This window comes from Lissotriton vulgaris, chromosome 3_1 (genome assembly GCF_964263255.1).
Source record: "Lissotriton vulgaris chromosome 3_1, aLisVul1.2, whole genome shotgun sequence".
Lineage (NCBI taxonomy): Eukaryota > Metazoa > Chordata > Amphibia > Caudata > Salamandridae > Lissotriton > Lissotriton vulgaris.
The window spans coordinates 167,290,794-167,313,367 of record NC_141689.1 but is presented as its reverse complement, the minus strand read 5'-3'; the positions used below and the strand labels follow the sequence as shown (position 1 = coordinate 167,313,367).

General features: G+C 39.0%; 1 protein-coding gene across 1 annotated transcript in view; it reads left to right on the top strand.

Annotated features, from left to right (window-relative positions):
- The first annotated feature begins 21,248 nt into the window (after positions 1–21,248).
- Positions 21,249–22,574, top strand: part of IL11RA (interleukin 11 receptor subunit alpha) — a 648,138-nt gene continuing 646,812 nt past the window's right edge. Inside the window, exon 1 of the mRNA XM_086960265.1 lies at positions 21,249–21,382. The gene's annotated coding sequence lies outside the window, so the exon portion shown is untranslated. The remainder of the gene's footprint in view (positions 21,383–22,574) is intronic.

Genomic DNA, 22,574 nt, shown 5'->3' with positions numbered 1-22,574 from the left:
CGATTACCTTGCCCCACCTGCGGTAGTAAGGATGGTGGTTCTTGTAGAGGGAGTGTTGAGTGTCGGGTATAATTAAGTGGACAATAGCGTGGTCAGTCCCGGTGGGTTCTGTGATGTGGGTGAATGTGGTTCTGTTGCTGGAGGTAAAGATGGGGTCAAGTGTTTGTCCGGCTTTGTGCGTGGGTTTGGTGACCAGTTAGGAGAGGACTGTGTTGTTTAGGTTTTCCAACAGAGTGGTGGAATTGGTGGCATTGATGTGAAAATTGAGATCACTGAGTAGGACATAGTGGTAGGAGTCGATGGCTAGAGAGGTGATGAGCTTGGAGATGGCGTTGCAGAAGGCTGGTCATGGTCCTAGGAGTCTGTAGCGAGGGTGCCTCTTATAGTGGTCTTAGCGTTGATCTGTGGAAAGAAGTTGAGGTGTTCCATGAGAGGTGTCTGGTCATCGTGGGTGACGGTGCATGAGATGAAAACCCTGAAGATGATGGCGATGCCCCTGCTTTGTTTGTGCAGTCTTGGTGTATCACCTTGTAGCCGTTGGAAGTGGCAGTGTCTATATCCAGATTCGAGGCGGTGTTGAGTCACGTTTCAGTGATGAAGACGTCAGGTGAGAGGGTGGTGATGGTGTCCCAGTTTCCTTGGAGTGTTTGCAGAGGGAACAGGTGTTGAGCAGGATACATTGGAGTGGTTCTGGGTTGTTTGTAGTCTTCTGAGCGGGAGCAGTGCGGGGTCCAGTGCGGGCGAGTGGTCATGTGTAGAAGGAAAAGCAGCAGTGGTGGCAGGTGAAGAGTCCTTTGGTTGATCGCAGAGAGGACATGAAGCAGCTGCTGTAGCAGGATAAGGGGCCAGAACCTCCTTGGTGGTGTAGCGGCAGATGGAGGGTGAGCCGGGTGTCCTAGCGCTGGGTGTGGTACTGGCGCAGAGGAGTGCAGAAAGGCTTGCCTTTGGTGCACACGCAAGCGTGCATCATCCTCCATAAGTTGTTCTGGGAGGTGGAAGGGACTGTCAGGGAGGCGAGAGGACGGGGAGTGGGAGAACGGCGGGAGCAGTAAAAAACTGCAGGCAAGTAGTACGGTGGTAAGGGCGGTGGTGCTTGGAGATGGAGTGCTGGGTGTCAGGGATGGTTAAGTGGACGATAGCGTGGTCAGTCCAAGTAAGTTCTGTGACGTGGGTTTATTTGGTTCTGTCGCTGGAGGTGAACATGGGGTCGAGTGTGTGTCCAATTACCTTTACCAGGAAGGCTGTAGGGGGATTGTCCCAGCAATCTTGCTAGTGGGTTGGTCCTCTAATAGCATGGCCAAACAGGAGGCTTTGTGACTAGGAACAGAGTTCTAGTCTCGAGGAGTTGGGCAGGGGGAGCGACACATTTACCAGATGTCAAGGGCTAATGCCAGAACCAACTCAACTAATACCTATCACACTCCTACAAAGTTGGAAATTTGGACTATTCCAGGCCACCTAAGGCCTGGATCACCTGGTGTCATTTTTTTAACAAAAGTTGAATTGTTAAACTCTCTGCTAATGTACTGCCTCATGAATGCCACCAACATGTGTTGAACTGACATTAAGAAGTGCTGATGTTAAGAGTTAAGCGTCAGTGCCGAGCACTAGCAAACACTGGCACAAATTAAGTAATGCTTTCCTGCTCTTGGATTTACAGTGATTGCCAGTGTTCTGGGTCAGAGAAATAATGGGCATTTTAATGGTTTACTCATAATGAGGGCAAAAGTGGTAACAACAGGCATTCATTGATGTTACAAAACAACCACAAAAAGAAAAAGCACAGAAATCAGTTGTAACACCACAAACATCAATGGTGACTACTTCTCTGAAACATGGATTTTGTGTACCCTGCATTTATACCAATAAAATGTTCTTGTGGTGTAAGCTGTCTGCATACATTCTGTCTGACTTAGAGGCTAGTACCAGTTGTATTACTGTTGGGCATCCTACACTTCCTGACTACACCAGGTACAAGTAAACGTATGCACATTTAATTTCTAGAGCATGTGTGACAAGACTTTATGCTGGCACAGTAGGAACTTTCATTTTAAATATATTGCTATTTAAGGAATTCTGCCTAACATAGCTTTCCAATGTACTCACATTTTGTTGCAAACCAATTGGAATTAAATCCTAAATAAAACCATGTCATTAGCGTACATCAGTGCGTGGAGGTCATAGGCGGCACATCATTGGGGAATGTTTCTTATGTCCCAAAAATTGGACTTATAGGTCGTGTTAGTAAATGGTGAAGAGAAGAGGAGCCAGGAGATATCCCTGTTTTAATCCATTCCCAGTACAGATTTTAGAGGAACTATCACTGGAATTCCGTCAGGGCCCATAGCTGAAGAAACTCTTGCTTTTTTCTTTCTTTAAGTGTCTTGTAATACCTTTCAAGTGTTGTGACTTCTCCCAAATATATTAATGTTGCACCCCGTGCCATGGCAATGATTATAACTCTGATAGCCTAGCATTAGCGAATTTGTTTAGGACATGGAAACGACCTAAAGTCACTAGATTGTGAATAATTTCAGTGTCTTGCACCACTTTAATCTGCAGTCTGTAGTTAGGTGGAGCTGGAATGACCAACATCTAAGGATCCAAGTCCTGATGAAGCTCTCACAAACTACAATCCCACAGTAAAAGGTTGAAATGCATCATGCTGACATTTTCATAGCCGAGGGGTTGTTTTAAACTGATGGGAAACAGCATCCAACAGAATTTTTACTAAAAAATCACATTAATATTTGAAAGAACGTGTACCCCTTTACCCTCAGCGGAAATTATTAATGTTCATTACTTTTCTCTTAAAATGTTAAAGCCATTTCTATAGCTACAGGATCTCTCTCTTGCAGTGATGCCTAGAACTAAACACTGATTACTTTGAATGTATTAATGTATGTGCATGACTGTACATCATAGTAATGGGAGCACTTGTTGGGAGTAGGCTAATGTGGTAAGTATGTGAATTTTGATTCAGACACCTCTTATTGCTTATTTGCTTACTTCTTTCAAATTGATTTCAATGTGTGTGGTTTGGCTATGCCATGATTATTAAAAAAATATTTGAGAAATATTACAAAAATAATAAAAAAAGAATTAGAAGAAGGACATGTATTACAAGTACTATGAGTAAGTGAACAATATACAGTATGGTTGTTGATTGATGGTCGATGGAGGCACATATTTTTATTGTACTGACTAGCGCCATCTCCAGTGGAATTAATTTTCTAGTCATTATTTATTCAAAGGCAAGCCATGGAGCATACACTTTGCAATCATAAATTGATAACAATTATTTGGGCTGGCTGGGTTCACTGTGCTAATTTAGGGATAGCTACCTCTTCTTCTTTGCAAAAAATTAAAAATCATCATTATGACTAACATCATCTCCTTCATCTCCTGAGGTGTTTACTGATTTATACCTCCAGATCTTGAAATTCAGTTTTCCTACATCCCCTGGGAAGGCACTGAAACAAATGGAGGTCTCTTGGGAGGGAATTCATTTGATATGGATTTTGACAGCTAACAATATACATAGAATGGGCTTAGCATCTGTCCCTTTCAACCATTGGCTTTCTTCAACCAGCCTCTTTCAGCCACTGGCTTGAGACTTCGTCAGTCACGGATCACTGAAATATTATCGATGGTCACATTATCGACTTACCAAAATATCGTTGAAAAATTATCGACGACAAAAATATCGACTTTCTATACTTATTACACAAATTACAAAAATATCGAGTAAAAAATATCGAGTACTAACTATATCGAATACATAAATATCGCTTCAATAAATATCGACTACAAATATATCGTTGGACATGAAATTAGCCTTTACACTACAAAAATATCGACTACAAAAATATAGACTACCAAAATATCGTTAAAAAAAAAATATCGAGTTCAAGTTTGTACACTTTCATTTCTAAAATACCATCTTAATCATCAATAAAAGTCATTTTTCTATACAAAATACATTTCACATATAATACCTGTTACTTACATAAAATTACTATTAATCAACATTTGCTATACATTCTATTACATGCATTTTATCATTTTCTACATATTCTTTGCATTTAACAAACATTTTCATTACTTATTTTCACATAAAAATATATTTCATTTAAAAACGAACCTGCTTTAATGCGGGAATCACCACATACCACCATTCTCACATCAACAAACACTCCAATTAACTTAAAAAAATTCAAACTAGCCTATACAATGCTTCCTTACATCCTACAACCAATCAAATCAAAGCACACATAATACATATACTATAAAATGGATACATGCATTCTACCATTTGTTGCTGCTACCTCTCTGGAAAGTAGATGCCAACACTCTGAAGATTTTGTTGCAGAATAAACATCTTTAAAGATCCAGCTCACTAGCTAATTAATCAAGTAAGTAACACTGCATTTTTTAGAAATCTAAATTAGAAGTGCACTATTTTCCTTACATCTCCTAACTCTTACACTTATTTTATTTTCATCTCTTCCTACATTTCTGATAGAAACTACTCCAACACAATTCCTATTACATGGTCATATTTCTTCACGTGAAAAATCAGATAGTAAGTATATAATAATGCTCTGTTATACACCAACTGCTGGTTTTAAACACTAATTTACAAGAGTATTTAATTTTGAAAAACATTATATTTACAGATATACTGAGATTGTCCTATTTCTACACCAAAAAGGATAAAACTACACTAATTACACATGTAAGTATAGATGTGTTTGTTATGAAACAGCCAATTTTATTATTGCACATTTCGAAGCAACATATCTTGCTTTTTACATCTTCCCTATAGATCATTTGAAGATCCAACATCAACTATACCAAAAGACAAGAGTACCCTTCTGAAAAATTTAAGTATAATTGTAATTTGTCTAAAACTGGGCACAAAAAACGCTAACTATATTCTTAACACCATGTTATATATTTTGAATTGCCTCTACAGATATTCTGAAAACATCATACATCTATTCTACATATCCTATGAAAACATCCAACACAAACTATACCAATATACAAGAATACCCTTGAAAAAAATGTAAGTATACTTGTCATTTCTCAAAAACTGCCGAAAATAACACACACTATGTTCTTAACAACATGTTATCTATTTTATATTTCCTCTACAGATATTCTGAATACATCATACAGCTATTCTACCTACAACCAAGAAAACGACTTATTTAGAAGTTAGTATAATTTTAAATATTTTCCATTTCCAAATGGTTCAATATAAAAATTATAATATTTTGCATTTATTTCTTCTATCTACTCTACAGATCAGACCTGTACTAACTTGATGTACTCCAGCAATTACTACAACTCTACTATTTAAACAAGTAAGTATATGTAATGTTTACATCAAATGTACAAGTAAGCAAAAATGACAACTGCTTTTTAGTAGGAAATACGTTTGTTATGTGTAAACATTAACGTTGCTTTTCTATATTTTCATACCAACAGCAAATAAAGACATACATACAAGAAAATCCTTCAAAAGACATTTCTGCTTCTGTGACTACTACTTTAATTAACTGTAAGTATAAATACATCAATAATGATGTTAGCACCACAAAAGGAAAAAAATGTGTTCTGATTTTGTTTCTTTCTACTCTTTCCTAGAACAAGTAAATCAAAATGACTGAAGGTGCAGAATTTGTCATGTCTCAGAAAAATAAATTACTATTATGCTACATGGGTTATGTGTATAATCAGGAAAGACAAAGTGGTAGAAAAGTTTTTGGGAAGTGTACCAAATATTACTCCAACAAATGTTATGGGAGGGCCACTACTGAGGAAACTAATGTGCTATTTACTAGGGAACACAATCATCCCCCAAATGTCACAGAAATTGAAATTAGAGATGCTTTAGAAAGTATTAAAAGTGCTAGCACACAAAGTGATAAACCAACAACACAAATCCTTAAGGAAGAACTGGTAAAAGTCCCAGCCCATGCTTCAGGTCAACTACCCTCTATTGACTCCCTGAAACGCACAATTGCACGCACTAAACGACTCACTAGCACAACCCAACCCAACCCAACAACTTTTGAGGAAATTATTATTTCACCAGAAATGGCCATCACACACAATAAAGATACATTTATTCTTTTTGATAATGAAAGCAGTACAAGCAGAATAATTATGTTTGCAACTGCAAGTAATTTACGAAAAATCCAACAATGGATGATGGATGGAACATTTAAACCATGCCCAAAACCTTTTTATCAACTGTATTCCATCCACGGTTTATACCATAATTCTAACATACCTTTCATTTACTGTTTGCTACCCAACAAACAGCAAACCACTTACACAGAAATATTAAATGTTCTCAAAACGGAAATCAATAATTATTTTCCTGAAAAAATAATTATTGATTTCGAATTAGCTATGATTAATAGCATTTTGAGAACATTTCCCCACACAGCAATCCAGGGTTGCTATTATCATTTTAATCAGAGCATATGGAGGCATCTCCAAAAATCTACTTTAAGTATACTATACTCTACAGATAGCACCTTTGCCTATCAAGTTAAAAAGTTAATAGCCCTGGCCTACGTCCCTATTACAGATGTAGCTGAACATTACAATTTATTAATTGACAGCACATATTACAAGAGGAATGCGGATAAACTAACCCCATTACTGGACTATTTTGAAGACACTTGGGTGGGAAGGTTGCACAGATCTGGACATCGACGCCAGCCCAAATTCCAAATCCCTTGGTGGAATGTCTATCTTAGTACTTTAAACCAAGAGGCTAAAACAAACAACAGTGTAGAAGGGTGGCATAATGCTTTCCAAGCAACTACAAACAGAGGCAAACCCACATTCCATAACCTTCTAGAAGCTTTGAAAAAAGAACAAAGCTATCAGGAACTAAGAATGGAACAATCAGTGTCACAAATAGGTCCAAAACTCACTAAACAAACAAAACAAATGTTCCGACTACTTCAAAGTCAAGTCACACTATACCCTACAACTAGAGGATTAGAATACCTGGCAATAATATCTAAAAGTCTACTATAAAAATGTCAAGTAAATATACGAATGTCTTCTTACAATAATAGTAACATTTACATGTCATAAACATATATAATCAATTATAAATAATACATATTTGTTTGACAAACTTATTAAAATTATGAAAAATATTTCGTAACAAATATGCAATGTTTATAATTTAATCACACATACACATAACATTAAAATTAGACATTTCCCACCCAATGAAAATTGTAAATTAAATACTTACAATTTTTGGAGATGAGAGACGCAATCAAGCAAAAAGCAATCCATACAATCCAATCCAATATCTTACTATTCCAATATGGGAAACCCTCAAAAACCCGAAAATAAAGTGTAAAACTTAAAAAAACGCTCCAGGAAATCCCGAAAACAGTAGTGTGGACACTTTAGTATTTAAAGTGATATACACACAACTTTTAAAAAACGGTCACGCATATCAATGTATCAATCCGATTCGAAACCCTCAAAAAAACCCGAAAAAGGTTGAAAAAGTGTTAAAACCGCTCCTGGCAAACACGAAAAATAGGAGATAAATGTCAAAATATAAGCATAATAAGTCAAACATTTGTTTCTCCGTAAAAAAAACACGCTTCCTTCCATGTAGTTTTCATGCGAGGAACCGGAACCTGTAAAATAACATACATAACGAAACCCACCCACAAATACCCCCTTCACATTTGTAAATATACTAACAATTAACATTAACCATGTAAGAAGACATTTCCGAACACTTAAAATAACACTTGAAGCAAAAAAAACACGACACATCTATAACGGAGACTTTTCACCCAAACGCTACTTAAACAATTAATACATACACCAAAAAACACTACTAAGTTCGATTATACCCTCAAACATGAGCACTTACTTATAATTTGTAGGTAAAAATAACCTTACCTCTCTCCACGCGAGGCAACTCCCAACCGCGAGCTTCTCCAGTCCAGAATGGAGCGCAATAACCTTACGCGGTAAAAAAGTAGTCCCCTTAACCCATTTGTGTAAAAGTATAATAGACAATACAATGTAATATTTAAAAATATAATACATACACATGTATAATTTAACAAATTAATACACTATACTCATTACAATTTTCCTTATTTAATAAAAAATAAATATATTTAATATAAATTAATATATAATAATTATTATATATTAATAATATTAAATAAATATGTAAGACTTTGAATAAAAGATGTAAATATTTGGTTATTGTGTACATTTATATGAATAAGTTTGTGTTTATTTTTAAGTAAATATTATAAATGTTTATGGTAATAATTAATAATAATAAATAATATAACTTATTTATTGTTATTAATATAACAATTTGAACCATTTACTATATAAACAATGGCCAGAAAAAAAGTATTTATTTTATCTGTGAATGTATATATTTTTGAAAATAATAAAGGAATGTTTATGTTTATTAATTAATAATAATAATAATTAATAAAATAGTTATTATTTTTTATTAATTATTACAAAATGTTTTATAATAATTTCTAACTATAACAAAAGTATATAATAGCTTAACTAATATTTTGGCAATACCAGATATTATAATTAAACATATTGTTTCCCTATACAATTATAAAGTTTACAACCGAATAGATTTCTATGTTTAATTTAAAAACAACATTTTCTGAAATATATACCAACAAATATTTTATTTTGTATTTCAATTTCTTCTAACAAATGTAATAATAGTCATGTTACTTGTTAAAATAAAAAATGTTTTATATATATTTAATGATATTATTATTTAATATTAACATTATTAAATATTAATGTAAAAAATGTATAACAAATCATTGTTTTATGTATTTCAATATAAATACTTGTAACTGTAAGTGACTGATGGGAATATGTTAAATTTACTGAAATAATGTTGTAAACAATTTTATTTTTATTATTGACAACATGTATATAAATGTAAATATGTTATTCTGTGAATACTAAAAGTCAAAATAATGTGATGTTATATTTGTTTGTGATTGTATTGTAGTACACAATAAAAATTTAAAAAATTGTTTAATAAAGTTTTTTGAAAACATCCATGTTGCATTATTTTTTAATATTAAAAGACAGTAATGAACAAATGTATGCAAATGTGCTGCACACTGACCAATTTAATATGTCCTATTGCTACTCCAGTCAAGCTAATATCATAGAAGCTGCAGGACACTAGCTAAAAATTATTTACTATCCTACTCCACTCAAGCTAATATCATAAAATGTGGTGGAGACTGACCAATGTTTATTTATTAATCCAACTCCAGTGTAGGTAATATCAGTGATGGTGCTGGACACTAACCAATTAATAATTAGAATTCCAACTCCACTCTAGCTACTGTCTGGAAACATGCTAATACATATATTTTTTAGATAAAAGTAAAACTTAATAATGTAAAGTTATATTATTTTGTATTTTCCTGTAATAGCTTTAATGTATAAGTGTTTTATGTTACACTATACACCAGCACTCCAAAATACCCAAAACTGTCCCTAAACACTAAAAATACCCCTTCACCCCAAAGCCCAAAACTGACCCAGAACCCTACAAATACCCCTTTATCCACAAACTTAAAACTGACCCTGAACCCTACAAATACCCCTTTACTCAGAAACTGAAAACTGACCTTCAACCCCAAAAATACCCCTTTACCCAAGAACTGAAAATTGACCCAGAGCCCCAAAAATACCCCTTTACCCACAAACTGAAAACTGACCCTGATCCCCAAAAATACACCTTTACCCAAGAACTGAAAACTGACCCTGACCCTTTAAAAAACTCCTTTACCCACAAACTGAAAACTGACCCTGAACCCTACAAATACCCCTTTACCCACAAACTATAAACTGACCTCAACCCAAAAAATACCCCTTTACCCAAGAACTGAAAACTGACCCAGAACCCCAAAAATACCCCTTTACCCACAAACTGAAAACTGACCCTGATCCCAAAAAATACACCTTTACCCAAGAACAGAAAACTGACCGTGAACCTTAAAAAACACTCCTTTACCCACAAACAGAAAACTGACCCTGAACCCTACAAATACCCCTTTACCCACAAACTGAAAACTGACCCTCAACCCTAAAAATACCCCTTTACCCAAGAACTGAAAACTGACCCAGAAGCCCAAAAATACCCCTTTACCCACAAACTGAAAACTGACCCTGATCCCAAAAAATACACCTTTACCCAAGAACTGAAAACTGACCCTGAACCTTTAAAAAACTCCTTTACCCACAAACTGAAAACTGACCCTGAACCCTACAAATACTCCTTTACACACAAACTGAAAACTGACCCTCAACCAAAAAAAACCTTTACCCAACACCTGAAAACTGACCCTGAACCCTATAAATACCACTTTACCCACAAACTGAAAACTGACCCTAAACCCTATAAATACCCCTTTACCCACAAACTAAAAACTGACCCTGACCCCAAAAAATACACCTTTACCCCTGAACTTAAAACTGACACTGATTATTTAAAAACACCCCTTAACGCACAAACTGAAAACTGACCCTGAACACTATAAATAATAATGAACACAACATTAAACATTAATATTTAATTAACAAAAAAATAATAATTAACAAAAACAAAAAGAAAATATATTATCACATTAGCTATAATAATAAATTTGATTAATTAATATTGTTTAATTCCAATTAATTAATTAACATGAACATACATTTATACATTACATTTAAATGCATCCAATTAATGTAATTAAGTCATTATTATAAATTAATTACCAATTAATGAATTGAATTTAATTAATAAGCAAAATATTAATAAGATAATTAACTAATTATAATAAATTTTTTACCAATTTATAAATTTCAATAATATGCTAATTCATAATAAAATAAATCACTAATTATTATTAATTAATAACCAATTTATCAATTAAAATAATATACAAATCAATAAAAAATATATAATTAATAATTAATTAACAATTAATCAATTAAATAATATGCTAAATACTTAATAATACAATTAACTAATTAATATTAATTAATTACCAATTAAAATCGAATTAAAACAATTAACAAACATATATTGATTAATTAATTATTATTAAATTACTTCCCACCCTATTCCCCTATAAACCCACAACCCGCTCCTAAACATTAACTACTATTTATTTATATATTATTATTATTTTTTTTTTTTTACATTTTTTTCTACATATTCTCGATATTTTTTACTTTCACTATATTTCGATATTTTGTCTGGTCGATATTTTTGAGTCGATATATTTGTATTCGATATTTTTTGGTCATTTTTTCAGTCGATATTTTGTCCAACGATATTCCTATAGTCGATATTTAGTTAATGTCGATATTTTTCCGTCGATATTTTGTCCATTCGATAATATGTAGTCGATATTATGTCCAGTTACCGTCAGTCACGCCTTGGCTCAGCCCAGTGTTCATATCTTCCCTGATGCTATTGGCTGTTTGGGTGTATCCTTTGCCTCGACGCGACTGCTTATAATAAACTGCATAAGGTACTAATTTACAACTATAGCCCTCTTCCCGGGCCCCCTCCCTTGTGTCTCACTCTAATGTGCTAATGCTGCATGCATTACCATTTAAACTCAGACTTGTTGACTTTGGCAAAGCTTGTCAAAGTCTGCCCATCAGGCAGACTTTGACAAGCTTTGTGGGGCATCAATCTTCTTGTTCAAATCTGCATTAGGTTTGGTGTGAAGAAGCAGGTAGTTGGCACATTGCTTAATTTGTTGCAGGTGGGGTAACTGGAACTCGTTTTTTGTGACCGGGTCCAGCGGCTGCTGCTCCATGAGAGCGGAGTAGCACCGCCCTCGCCACCATCAAACAAAATGATAATAAAACAGGGTTTAAACCTGTTTTATTATTATTTTATTTTAATCCCCGGGACCCGCCCTCAGGACTCTGACGAGTCTTGGGGGGTGGGTCCAGGGGATGACACTGCTGGTGGGAGAGTGGTGGGCACTGTCTTCATCACTGCCCATGAAGTGTTTGGCCAGCCACCTCAGACACAGACATCATGCACAGTGAAGCTCTCTCCAGCCCCGTTTATGCCAATCTTGATGCTGCTTTCCTGCAGCGTCCAGATTGGTCACAGTGCCTTATGGGAGCCTGTGCACAGGGCCAGGAAGAGCGCGATGCGGCGGCAGACAGGGGCGGCGGTGTGAAGGTACATTTTTTTTTCTTCTATATGCTGTAGCTTCTGTATAGAGGTATCTCTCAAAGAATTGCATTTTATTCAGTTTCTTGAACAGGAAGGGACAGCTTATTCCCACGACAGTATCCTTGCAAAGTGTCAACACAAATGTGTGGGACCCTCAAATGCTGGAGTTTTTTAGAAATCTACCCTCGTTGACCCAGCCCTTCCAGATCTACTGAATCCCCTATGTGCTGAGTAAGGGGCTTCTTTCAACGTCCTTTTAGCGATTAGATCCATTATTTAGGGTGTGTAGGTTAAGCATACAGAGCCAAATAGCTGTGTTACTAATATATTCCTAATAATGTCACAAAGTAAGACACGTTGTATTCCTCATGGAAATTGTTGTGTTTGCATTTCTTAAATGTAATTGTTTTAATTCCTTGTGCATGTGCCTGCTTAGGTCATTGTTAGAATGTAGAATGTAAATGTCATCTTGATGTGCATCATTTGTAAAGGACAGTTGCTCCTTGGATGCTGAATCTACTGGATGCGTACTGTCAATGCAGGCAGACCCTTGTATGCCAAACATTCGCAAACTTCATCAAATTCCAGACTTAAATGTTTTAGGTGCAATAGTTTGGAGCATTTAGCAGACTTTAAAGGATGTCTTGGCTTTAATGCAAAATGCTCCAATTGTGGGTTAAAAGGTCATTTGACAAAAGCGTGTAACAGAAAAAAAAGTAAAGTTAAGTTTGTGAATGAAGTCGATGAGGATGAAGATTTTGAAAAAGATTTGGAGGATAATTTAGTTATGAATTTACATGATAAGCTAGTTTTAAAAATCCGTGATGAAGATGTTATAAACAAACCTATTTGTTTGATGAACATTGGTGGTGTTGATGTTAAGATCTATGCAGACTCTGGTTCGCCCTATACAATTATTAATGAAGACATGTGGTAAGCTTCTTTCGTCCAACGAGTTGGTGAAAAATTATTGTTATCTGACATTCATCCAGAAGGTTATATGGGGGAACCTATTACTATCCTTGGTTTCCGTTGGTTTGTGTTTAAATTCAAGGGTAGAGAATGCCGAGGAAAGTTATATGTTGCTAAGAAGGGACAACCAGTTTTAGGGTGGTTTGACCAGAAGCAATTGCACATCATTCTTGATCCAAACAGCCGTGAGCAGGTCTTAGTTGTGGATGATAGTACTAAAGTTACTAATGAAATTTTGCATGAATTTGCAAAAGTTTTTATTAAGAATTTGGGAAACTTAATTGGTTTTGAACACAAAATCCTAATTAAAGAGGACGCTTGTCCTAAGGTACATAAATGTAGAAATATTCCCATTTTAGTGAGGGATAAAGTGAGCAAAGAGCTTGATAAGTTAGTTTCTAACAATATTATTGAGCCTATCGAAGCCAGTGAATGGGTTTCTCCGATTGTCGTAGCGAGGTGGAGCAATGGAAAAATTAGGTTATGTGTTGATCTAAGGTACCTAAATAACAACATTGTGGTTGACAAGTTCCCACTTCCAAAAATTAATGAAATGGTGTCTAGTTTAGGTGATGCGTGGTGGTTTTCGACGACAGACCTATCTTCGGCGTATCACCAAATTTCCTTATGTCCAGAATCAATGAAATTCACATCTTTTGTTACACCATTTGGTTGCTTCCAATATAAACGAATGCCTTTTGGCTTAGCTTCGGCGGCTGCTGTTTTTCAGCGATTAATGTACCAACTTCTTAAAGAAGAAAAGGGAGTCAGATTTTTCCAAGATGACATCCTTGTTTTTGGGAGTGACGAAGATGAACATCTGTTAAGATTGAAAAATGTTTTGGGTATTCTTGAAAGTAAAGGCCTTACGGTGGAACATTCTAAGTGCAAATTCTCACAAAAGAGTGTGACATACCTTGGCCATGTTATTGACGAGCAGGGTGTAAGGCCTAAACCATCTTTGGTTTCTTCCATTTCAGAAGCTCCTGTTCATACATGTAAAGATGACATTAGATCCTTTTTAGGAATGGCGGAATTTTGCTCTAAGTATGTACCTAATTTTGCAAATATAACTTACAACATTCGGCAACTCCTGAAAAAGAACGTTAAATTTGAGTGGTCTAAATTTTGTGATTTGGATTTTAAGAATATAAAAGAAGCTATTGCCAAGGCCACTGCACTGCATAGTTTTGACCCATCTCTAGAGAGCGTAATTACAACAGATGCTAGTAATAAGGGCCTTGGAGCTGTTTTAGCTCAGGTGGATATGAATGGTATTGATAAGGTAATTGCTTACGCTTCAAGATCGTTATCCCCTTGTGAAGAAAAGTACCCAATAATAGAAAGGGAAGCCTTAGCATGTGCTTGGGCGTTGGAACATTTCAAATCTTTTGTTTGGGGGAAAATGTGTACTTTGCGTAGTGATCACAAACCCTTGGTGAAGATTTTAACAACAGAGGAGTGATCAATGCATCTGCAAGATTGGCTAAGATTTCAATGAGGTTAAAAAAACTTTATTCACAAGATTATTTACGTTCCTGGCAAGACTAACGTAGTTGCATATTTTGTGTCTAGGATGCCAGTTATGTTGGAAGAGTGTGATGATAATGAGTGGAATGAGTTACAAGTCGCTTTTGTTCGTGATGAGGGTCTTTCGGCTTTCAGTAAAGAGGAGTGGAATAATGAGTCTTCCACAGACAGCAATTTACAAAAGATTATTTCATATACTGTTGATGGGTGGCCAGTTAAAAAGGATTTGTTAGATGATGCTATTAGGCCGTTTTGGGAAGTTTGGTCAGAACTTTCTGTTGAAAAATGTACACTTTTAAGAGGCAAAAGGATAATGCCTCCTGTAGGTTTACGTGAGGGAATTATTCAAGTTCAAGTACAGGGATTTGTATAGCGCACAGCTCACCCAGAGGGTATCAAGGCGCTTGGGGAAGGGGGGTTCAATTTTTGTCGAATAGCCAGGTTTTGGGTTCTTTTCTGAAGTAGATGTGGTTTTGAGTAAGGCGGATGTGAGTGGGGAGTAAGTTCCAGGTCTTGGCCGCCTGGAAGGAGAAGGATCTGCCACCCATGGTGGATTTTTGGATGCGCGGGACTGCTGTGAGGGCTTGATTGGATGATCTCAGTTGGCGGGTGGGTGTGTAGAAGGACAGTCGGGTGTTGAGGCATTCGGGTCCTAGTTTGTAGAGGGCCTTGTGTGCGTGGGTGAGAAGACGGAATGTAATTCTCTCGTTGACGGGAAGCCAGTGGAGGTCTTTTAGGTGTGCGGTGATGTGATCTTGGCGAGGGATGTCCAATATGAGTCTCGCTGATACGTTTTGGATGCGTTGGAGTTTTTTCTGTAATTTTGCTGTGATTCCGGCGTATAGTGTGTTACCATAATCCAGTCGACTCGTGACCAGTGCGTGGGTGACAGTATTTCTTGTATCGAGGGGGATCCAGCGGAAGATATTTTTGAGAATACGAAGTACGTTGAAGCAGGAGGATGAGACTGCGTTGACTTGTCTGGACATCGAGAGAGAGGAGTCTAGGATGAAGCCCAGGTTGCGTGCGTGGTCTGTGGGTGTGGGAGTTGTGCCCAGAGCGGAAGGCCACCAAGAGTCGTCCCAGGCAGAGGGGGAGGATCCTAGGATGAGCACCTCCGTTTATTGAACTCTGTCATGAGGGTCATATAGGAATCGTGAGATCTAAGTCATTGGTGAAAAATTTATTTTGATGGCCTGGTTGTGATTCTCAAATAGAGAAAGTTGTGAGGAATTGTGTTATGTGTGCTTCTTCAGATAAGACCTTACATACTTTTTGTCCTCTAATGTTAGAGAGTTCTTTTCCTGATAATCCTTGGGAATGCGTTGCAGCGGACATTATGGGTCCTATTCAGGAACATGATGGTTCTCATCATTTTTTTATTGTTCTTATGGATCTTTTCTCAAAATGGCCTGTTGTTAAAGTGGTTGACAAGGCAGACACTGATTCAGTTCTTTCTTTTCTTGATGAGACTTTTGTAGCTGAAGGGATTCCCTCTTGCAACCTCACGGATAATGGTGTTCAGTTTTTATCATTGAGGGCTAAAGCGTATTTAAAAAAATTGGGTATTACCCATAGAACGACATCATTGTATAATCCTAGTGGGAATGGTGTTGTTGAAAGATTTAATAGAGTTTTGAAGAATACTATTCAGTTGTCATTTAGTAATAATTTAGATTGGCCTACACAAATTGGGAAGGTGATTTGGAATTACCGGATCACTAGTAATGTTTCCACAGGTATTTTTCCATTTGTGTTAATGAAAGGTAGGAATCCACGTTCTAAACCTATTCCTGCTTGGTTGTTTTCCAGTGAGGTAGAACCATGGTCTAGAGAGTTGGTTAAAGCACGCATGGAGAAAGTACATGAAAAAAGCAAAATGTATCATGATTTGAAGCGTGATTCAAAGGTGGTTCAAATTGAGGTTGGAGATTGGATTCGTATTAAGAAACCTGTTAAGGTCCAAAAAGGTGATTCCCAGTTCTCAGAGCCTTTTCAGGTTGTTGAAATTTTGAAGAACTCTGTGAAGCTTGATAATGGTAAGGTATGGAATCTTAACAGAATTGCGAAGTGTAGACCAAAGAGTTCTAATACTATTTGGAAACCAGAGGATTTGGATGTGGAAAGTTCTGCGTCAAAGGATGATGATTTGCAAGACAATCCAAGTCCTTCTAGTGATAGTGATAGTGAAATTGGGAATGTAATTCCTTCTGGTGGTGGAAGTGTAGTTTCACCTTGTAGTGTTTCTGAAGGTTCTTCACCTGGTGGTGTTTCTGAGGGTCAAACTCGTGGTTTTTCTGAGGGTCAAATTACTGTTCCACAAGATGAGGTATCTGATTTTGAGGGAGATAATTCTGTTTCATGTCGTCATTCCTCAAGGAAGAGGGTGGTCCCTTCTTGGCTAAAAGATTATATTATTAGTAATAGGTAAAATCTTTCCATCAATTATATGTTCTTGTGATGGTTATAGAAACCTGTGCATGTATCTTTACTATGTTCTTATATTTTGCATAGTGTTTTAATGTTGTTCTTTTCTTTTTTTTTTATTCTGTTGTTAGGAAAAGGGGGATGTGCTGTGTTTGCATTTCTTAAATGAAATTGTTTTCATTCCTTGTGCATGTGCCTGCTTAGGTCATTGTTAGAATGTAGAATGTACATGTCATCTTGATGTGCATCATTTGTAAAGGACAGTTGTTCCTTGGATGCTGAACCTACTGGATGACATACCATTGAGCTCTTCGAGTATTAAAGGATACTTATCTACAATTCCTGCATTGTTTCTTTATTACAGAAATATAACGTAATCAGGCTTCTTTTTAACAAGGCTAGTGTTACAAGATGCAGCCATTTTATATGCTGGCGGCAGCTAGGCGTATTAAGGCCACTTTAAAAGTGTACTTTTGCACGGGCAACTGATGTTTGATAACTCGCCCCATGATATTGGAAATTAAAAATCTGCAGTAAATTAGAGTTGCAAATATCGCACATGTGGCTTTTCCACACATTGGACTGGGGATTGGCATGCATTATTAACACGTTATTCTCTATTCACAAACTTGGAATCAGGTTCCAATTGTGCACCCTCTGATTGGCGCACCCCACAGTAATGCTAAGCAGTGCGTGCGCAACTTGAACATGCATCTTTTTTGCATGTTTTTACCAAGTTTTGTTTTGCAATGTGTTATAGCACTTATATTGCATTCGCTATTCCTTTGTGGTGTGTTGAAGTGCTTACCAGTAGCATCATTTCCCATTTAGAAACTCACAATTGCGAGAATTCCGTTTTTTAAAAAAAATAACAAAAAAATACCCCTGCTTCGATGCACCAGGGCATTTTTCTGATTGTGAACCACCTGGCAAGATCACGGAATGCAAGAGAATGAGTTGAGAAGGGGGTTTCTGGCAGATCATGAGTGGTGTCTACATCCTGAGGTGGTGCAGGGCATTTTGCAACAATGGGGAGAACCTTGGCTAGCCACCATCAAGAATGTGCCCTGTTGAAAGTTTTGTGTGATGGTGTTTCCATAACAACTCTTGTTAGGAGATGCATTTCAGCTGGAATGGAGACAGGACTCCTGTACACCTTCCTGTACCTACCTCTTCTGCCCTTTGTTCTGAAAAAGATCAAGAACAATGGGCCAAAGTGATCATAGTGGCTCCGGATTGGGAGAGAAGTGTGTGATACCTGGAAATTCTGGACATGTACAACTGTCCTCCGATCAGGCTACCAGTGCAGGAGGATCTCTTGTCACAGCAACAGGACATGGTCCTCCACTTGAATCTGTACAACTACACCTACATGTGGCAATTGAGGGGTGGCAACTGACTGCATTTGACCTGCCACCTAACGTGGTGGATGTTATCATTCCTGCCAGGTGCCCTCCTCAAAATCCATATATACTAGGTGCATGTACAAATGTGTGGCCTGGTGTGTCACTTGCTAGATTTTTCAGTTACAAGCAAATGCTGCTGGACATCCTTTTGTTCATTTACCTTTAATCCAGCAAGGGATTGCAATGGGCGCTATGAAAGGTGATTTGTCGGCTCTTTTTGCCTTTCTGCATTTAATAGACCACCGTCCTTGGTAAATCATCTATTGTGTTGCGATTTATTATAGATTTAACACATATATTCCCTCTCAAACCATTAGCAATGCCACAGTAGGACCTGAATGTGGTTTTGCTGTTTCTCCTGTGTATGCCCTTTGAGCTGATGCATAGCTGCTCACTGTATCTACTGACTTTGAAGGCTGTATTCCTCATCAAAATTACATCAACTCATTGCTTGTGTGATCTCTTGGTGCTTTAGGTGCAACCCCCATAGACCAGCTTTCCAAGTTGATGCTCAGGACTCTGATGGTATTCTTGCCAAAAGCTGTGACTTCGTTTCACAATAGACAGTCCGTGTCCCTGCCTATGTTTTTTGCTTCACCACACCCCTCAGACCCTGAAAGGACTTTAAATTAACATTTACATTGATTGTATCAAGGATCACCATTTGTACCATCTTCTATTTGTGAGGTTCTCCAGGGCAAAGAAAGGAAGGCTGTGCAGAAGAAGACCTTGTGTTGGATAGTCCTGTGCATCGAGAAGCAGCTCACAAAAGGAGCCTGTAGGAACTGGCGCGAGCAGGTAGGCACCCGAAAGCTTAGGTGTTAAGTGACTACACAGCACACGCATCCACGAGACAATAAAATGCACACGCAATGACTGAGACCACACCAGTGAGTTTGATTTAAATTAATTACGTTTTTATCTAAGATCAAGGTTCAGGATAATCCAACAATCACAGTATCAATTACTCATCAAAGCATTTCATGAGAGGGGAGTAAAGGGAGCAGTTCAATATCCAATTTAACACGTCGCAATAAACATTTCATTAAAGGATTAGCATCTCATTACTTCAGAAAGAACCAGGGTAAAACATTTCATTAGATAGGAATGAAGACTTTCCATCTGGTAAGGATATACCTTTCATCAGGTGCCAATAAAAGCATTTCCTTAGGGTAAAACCATCACATTACCTGATGCCTGAATAAGCAGTGCATTTCCCCTATTACTCAGGGATGGGCATTTCAGCCCTCAAGTGTAAACATTTCCTTTAAGCAGGGTAGCCTTTCTTCAGGTAAAAATAAATAGTTCCCTAATTAGGAATCAACATTTCATTCAAGAGAGGTAAACCATTCCTAAGAGGACTTTGAGCCATTCTACTTTCTTAGGGTGCACCCGGTAGTGCACAGGGCAGGAGTAAGCATCACATGTGGCCCAGGTAACATTTCTTTATGCAAAGATAAGCATCCCCGTGGGAAGAAGAATGACCATCCCCTTATGTAAGGCAAACATTTCGTTAGAGATCTGTAGGCATTTCTTCAACAGGTTATGAAGCGAGGATACCCCTTTCATTACGCATCGGTAAACCCTTCTTCATGGGAGTACAGGCAAGGAGCTCAGTGAAGGGGAACTCAGTTGATATTTGCATTAACCAGGTCACAAATGCAGTTACCTCAATAACCTCTGTAGTCAGCATTTGCCACAATGACCTCTGCAATAACACTTTGTAGGGAGTGGACAACATTTCATTAAGCATGAATAAACATTTCAGGAAACCAGCATGTCATTAACCCAGTTTGTTGAAGGGTTAAACGTTTCATTACCCAGCAATGGGCTTTTAATTACATCCCTGTAGGCATTCATTAGTCACAACATTAGGCTAGTGTAACACCTTCTGTGAAGCAGGAGTAAAACATTTCATCAAGTATACCTATCTCCTTATGCAGGCAATCATTTCATTAAGGAGCATTAAACAGGTCATTGAAAATCAGGCCGAAATCAACATCTCATTAGGGCGAAGCTAAACCAGGCCCAGGCAACAAGGAGTTTGGCCCTAATCAGATCCTGGCAGAAAGATGAGCCTTCGAGGGTTTAATCGGCTAATGGATCTGTCACTAAATCCTCTTGGAGGGTTCTACTGTCAAGGCAGGGCTCCACCTCGTTTCCCGGAGGCCTGGGGGCAAAACAGGGGCCAACAGGGACCAACAATAATCTTCCCATGGGGAGGGGCGAACTCGAGGCCTCCTGTGGCCTTTCACCCTCCTCCCCGGGGGTTACCTGATTTCTTCGCCCTAGCAGGGCCCTTGTGGAGGTTTTCGGTAAGGGGGAGGGCTCCTATTCTCCTCGGAGACCTCCGGCAGTGTTTCCCCCTGTTCCCGGGCCTACGATGACGTCTGAGGCCTGGAAACCAATCCAGAGGCTGCCGTGAGGGGGGCTCGGCCTCCTCGGCCAATCGTAGTGCAGGCATGGTGGGCGCGGCAGCTGCAGCCAATCGCTGCGCAGCGCCGGATGGGGGTGTGGTCGGGGACGCCGCGTCCCCAGTCACGTGATGCGGGAACAGGCCTCCAGGCCTAGCGCGGCCTCTACTCAGTCGCGGCGGCCTACCTCAGGCACCGGGGGCCGCCGCGGGGATTCTTCACTCTTGGGCCGGGTTGCGGCGGTGATAGCGGCCCTCAACAATGCAGCGGCGGCCCTCTCCTGGTACCGGGGGGCGCCGAGGTTGACAACGGGGACACCGGTGGCACGGCGGGGGCAGGCAGGCTCAGAGGTCTCCCGCCCTATAGCGGTAAGTCGGACAGCACTTTTGGGACACAGCACTCAAGGGCCTAGGCGCCGGGGCACACACGTGGGGATAAGCGGCGCTTCGGCCGCAGGCAGCAGGCTTGGCAGAATCAGCGCTCGGGGGGCAGTCTCCACAACGGCGCTTCTCAAGTGGGCACAGGGGTGCAGATAAAGGCAATGCTGGAGTGTGACAGCACCTCAGGGGGCAGTCAGCAATTCAGGCACAGCGCGGCCCAGTGCACAGCAGGGGGACACTTTACAGACAAGTTCTGGCAGGGAAGGCCACACGACTGTGGCAGGACAGCAAAGGGGCACAGGTTGTGGCAAGGGGCGCAGTGTGGATACAGCGCCTGTACCTGGTTGATCCCCAATAGTCCTTTGTAGCACAGGCAAGTAGTCTTCTCGGCGCTTGGTGGTTCTGGCGCCCTTTTGTGGAAGCAGTTCCTTGGTTTCTTGAGAGGGGGGGGTTGAGTTGAAGGCTGCTGACAGGATTCCTCAGAAGGTCACTGCAGGTGGTCCCTGGGTTCCCCTCCCGTCGGGCCAGATCAGTGGGCTAGTTCAGTGTTCCTTACACAGCTTGGTGGGCAGCGCCTAAACCCTGTCACCCCCAGTGGTATTGGTTTCTGACTAGGTCCTACTGCCTAAGTCTCCTGCGTAGGATCCCCCAGGTCAGTGATGCCCCAACTGACTGGAAAGTTTCCCTCCCTTTTCTTTTATAAGCCCAGGTCAGGTGACCACCCTCTAAGGCGGCAAAAACAGACTCTGCCCCTATTCTAGAAGGTTCCAGGAGCTTCCCTACTCTAACTGTGGGCAGGCAAGGCAGGCTGGAATAGATACAATGTTTAGGGGTTCCAGCCAGCTCCTGGCTACTAGAGTGCGCCTAACAAGACCACGCTGCAGTAGCAGGGGTCAGTGGCAGGCATGTTGGGGGAAGAGGGCACCTGCACCTTAGCATTGATTTTAATATTACACCGGGCATCTTAACCTCACAGGGCCTATACAACTTTATTATGAGGGGGGGACATCCTGAATTAGGGGAGCGAAAAGCGAAAAATTTCAGGAAAAAGGTCAAGTCCAACAGAACCCATTCCACTAGGGCTACGGTTGTTAGCACTGTGATGGCTTGCAAAGTGCCTGTCTTTGACATCTGCTAGGCAGCAACGCGAATGTCTGTGCCTTGACGGCCAGGTCCAGAA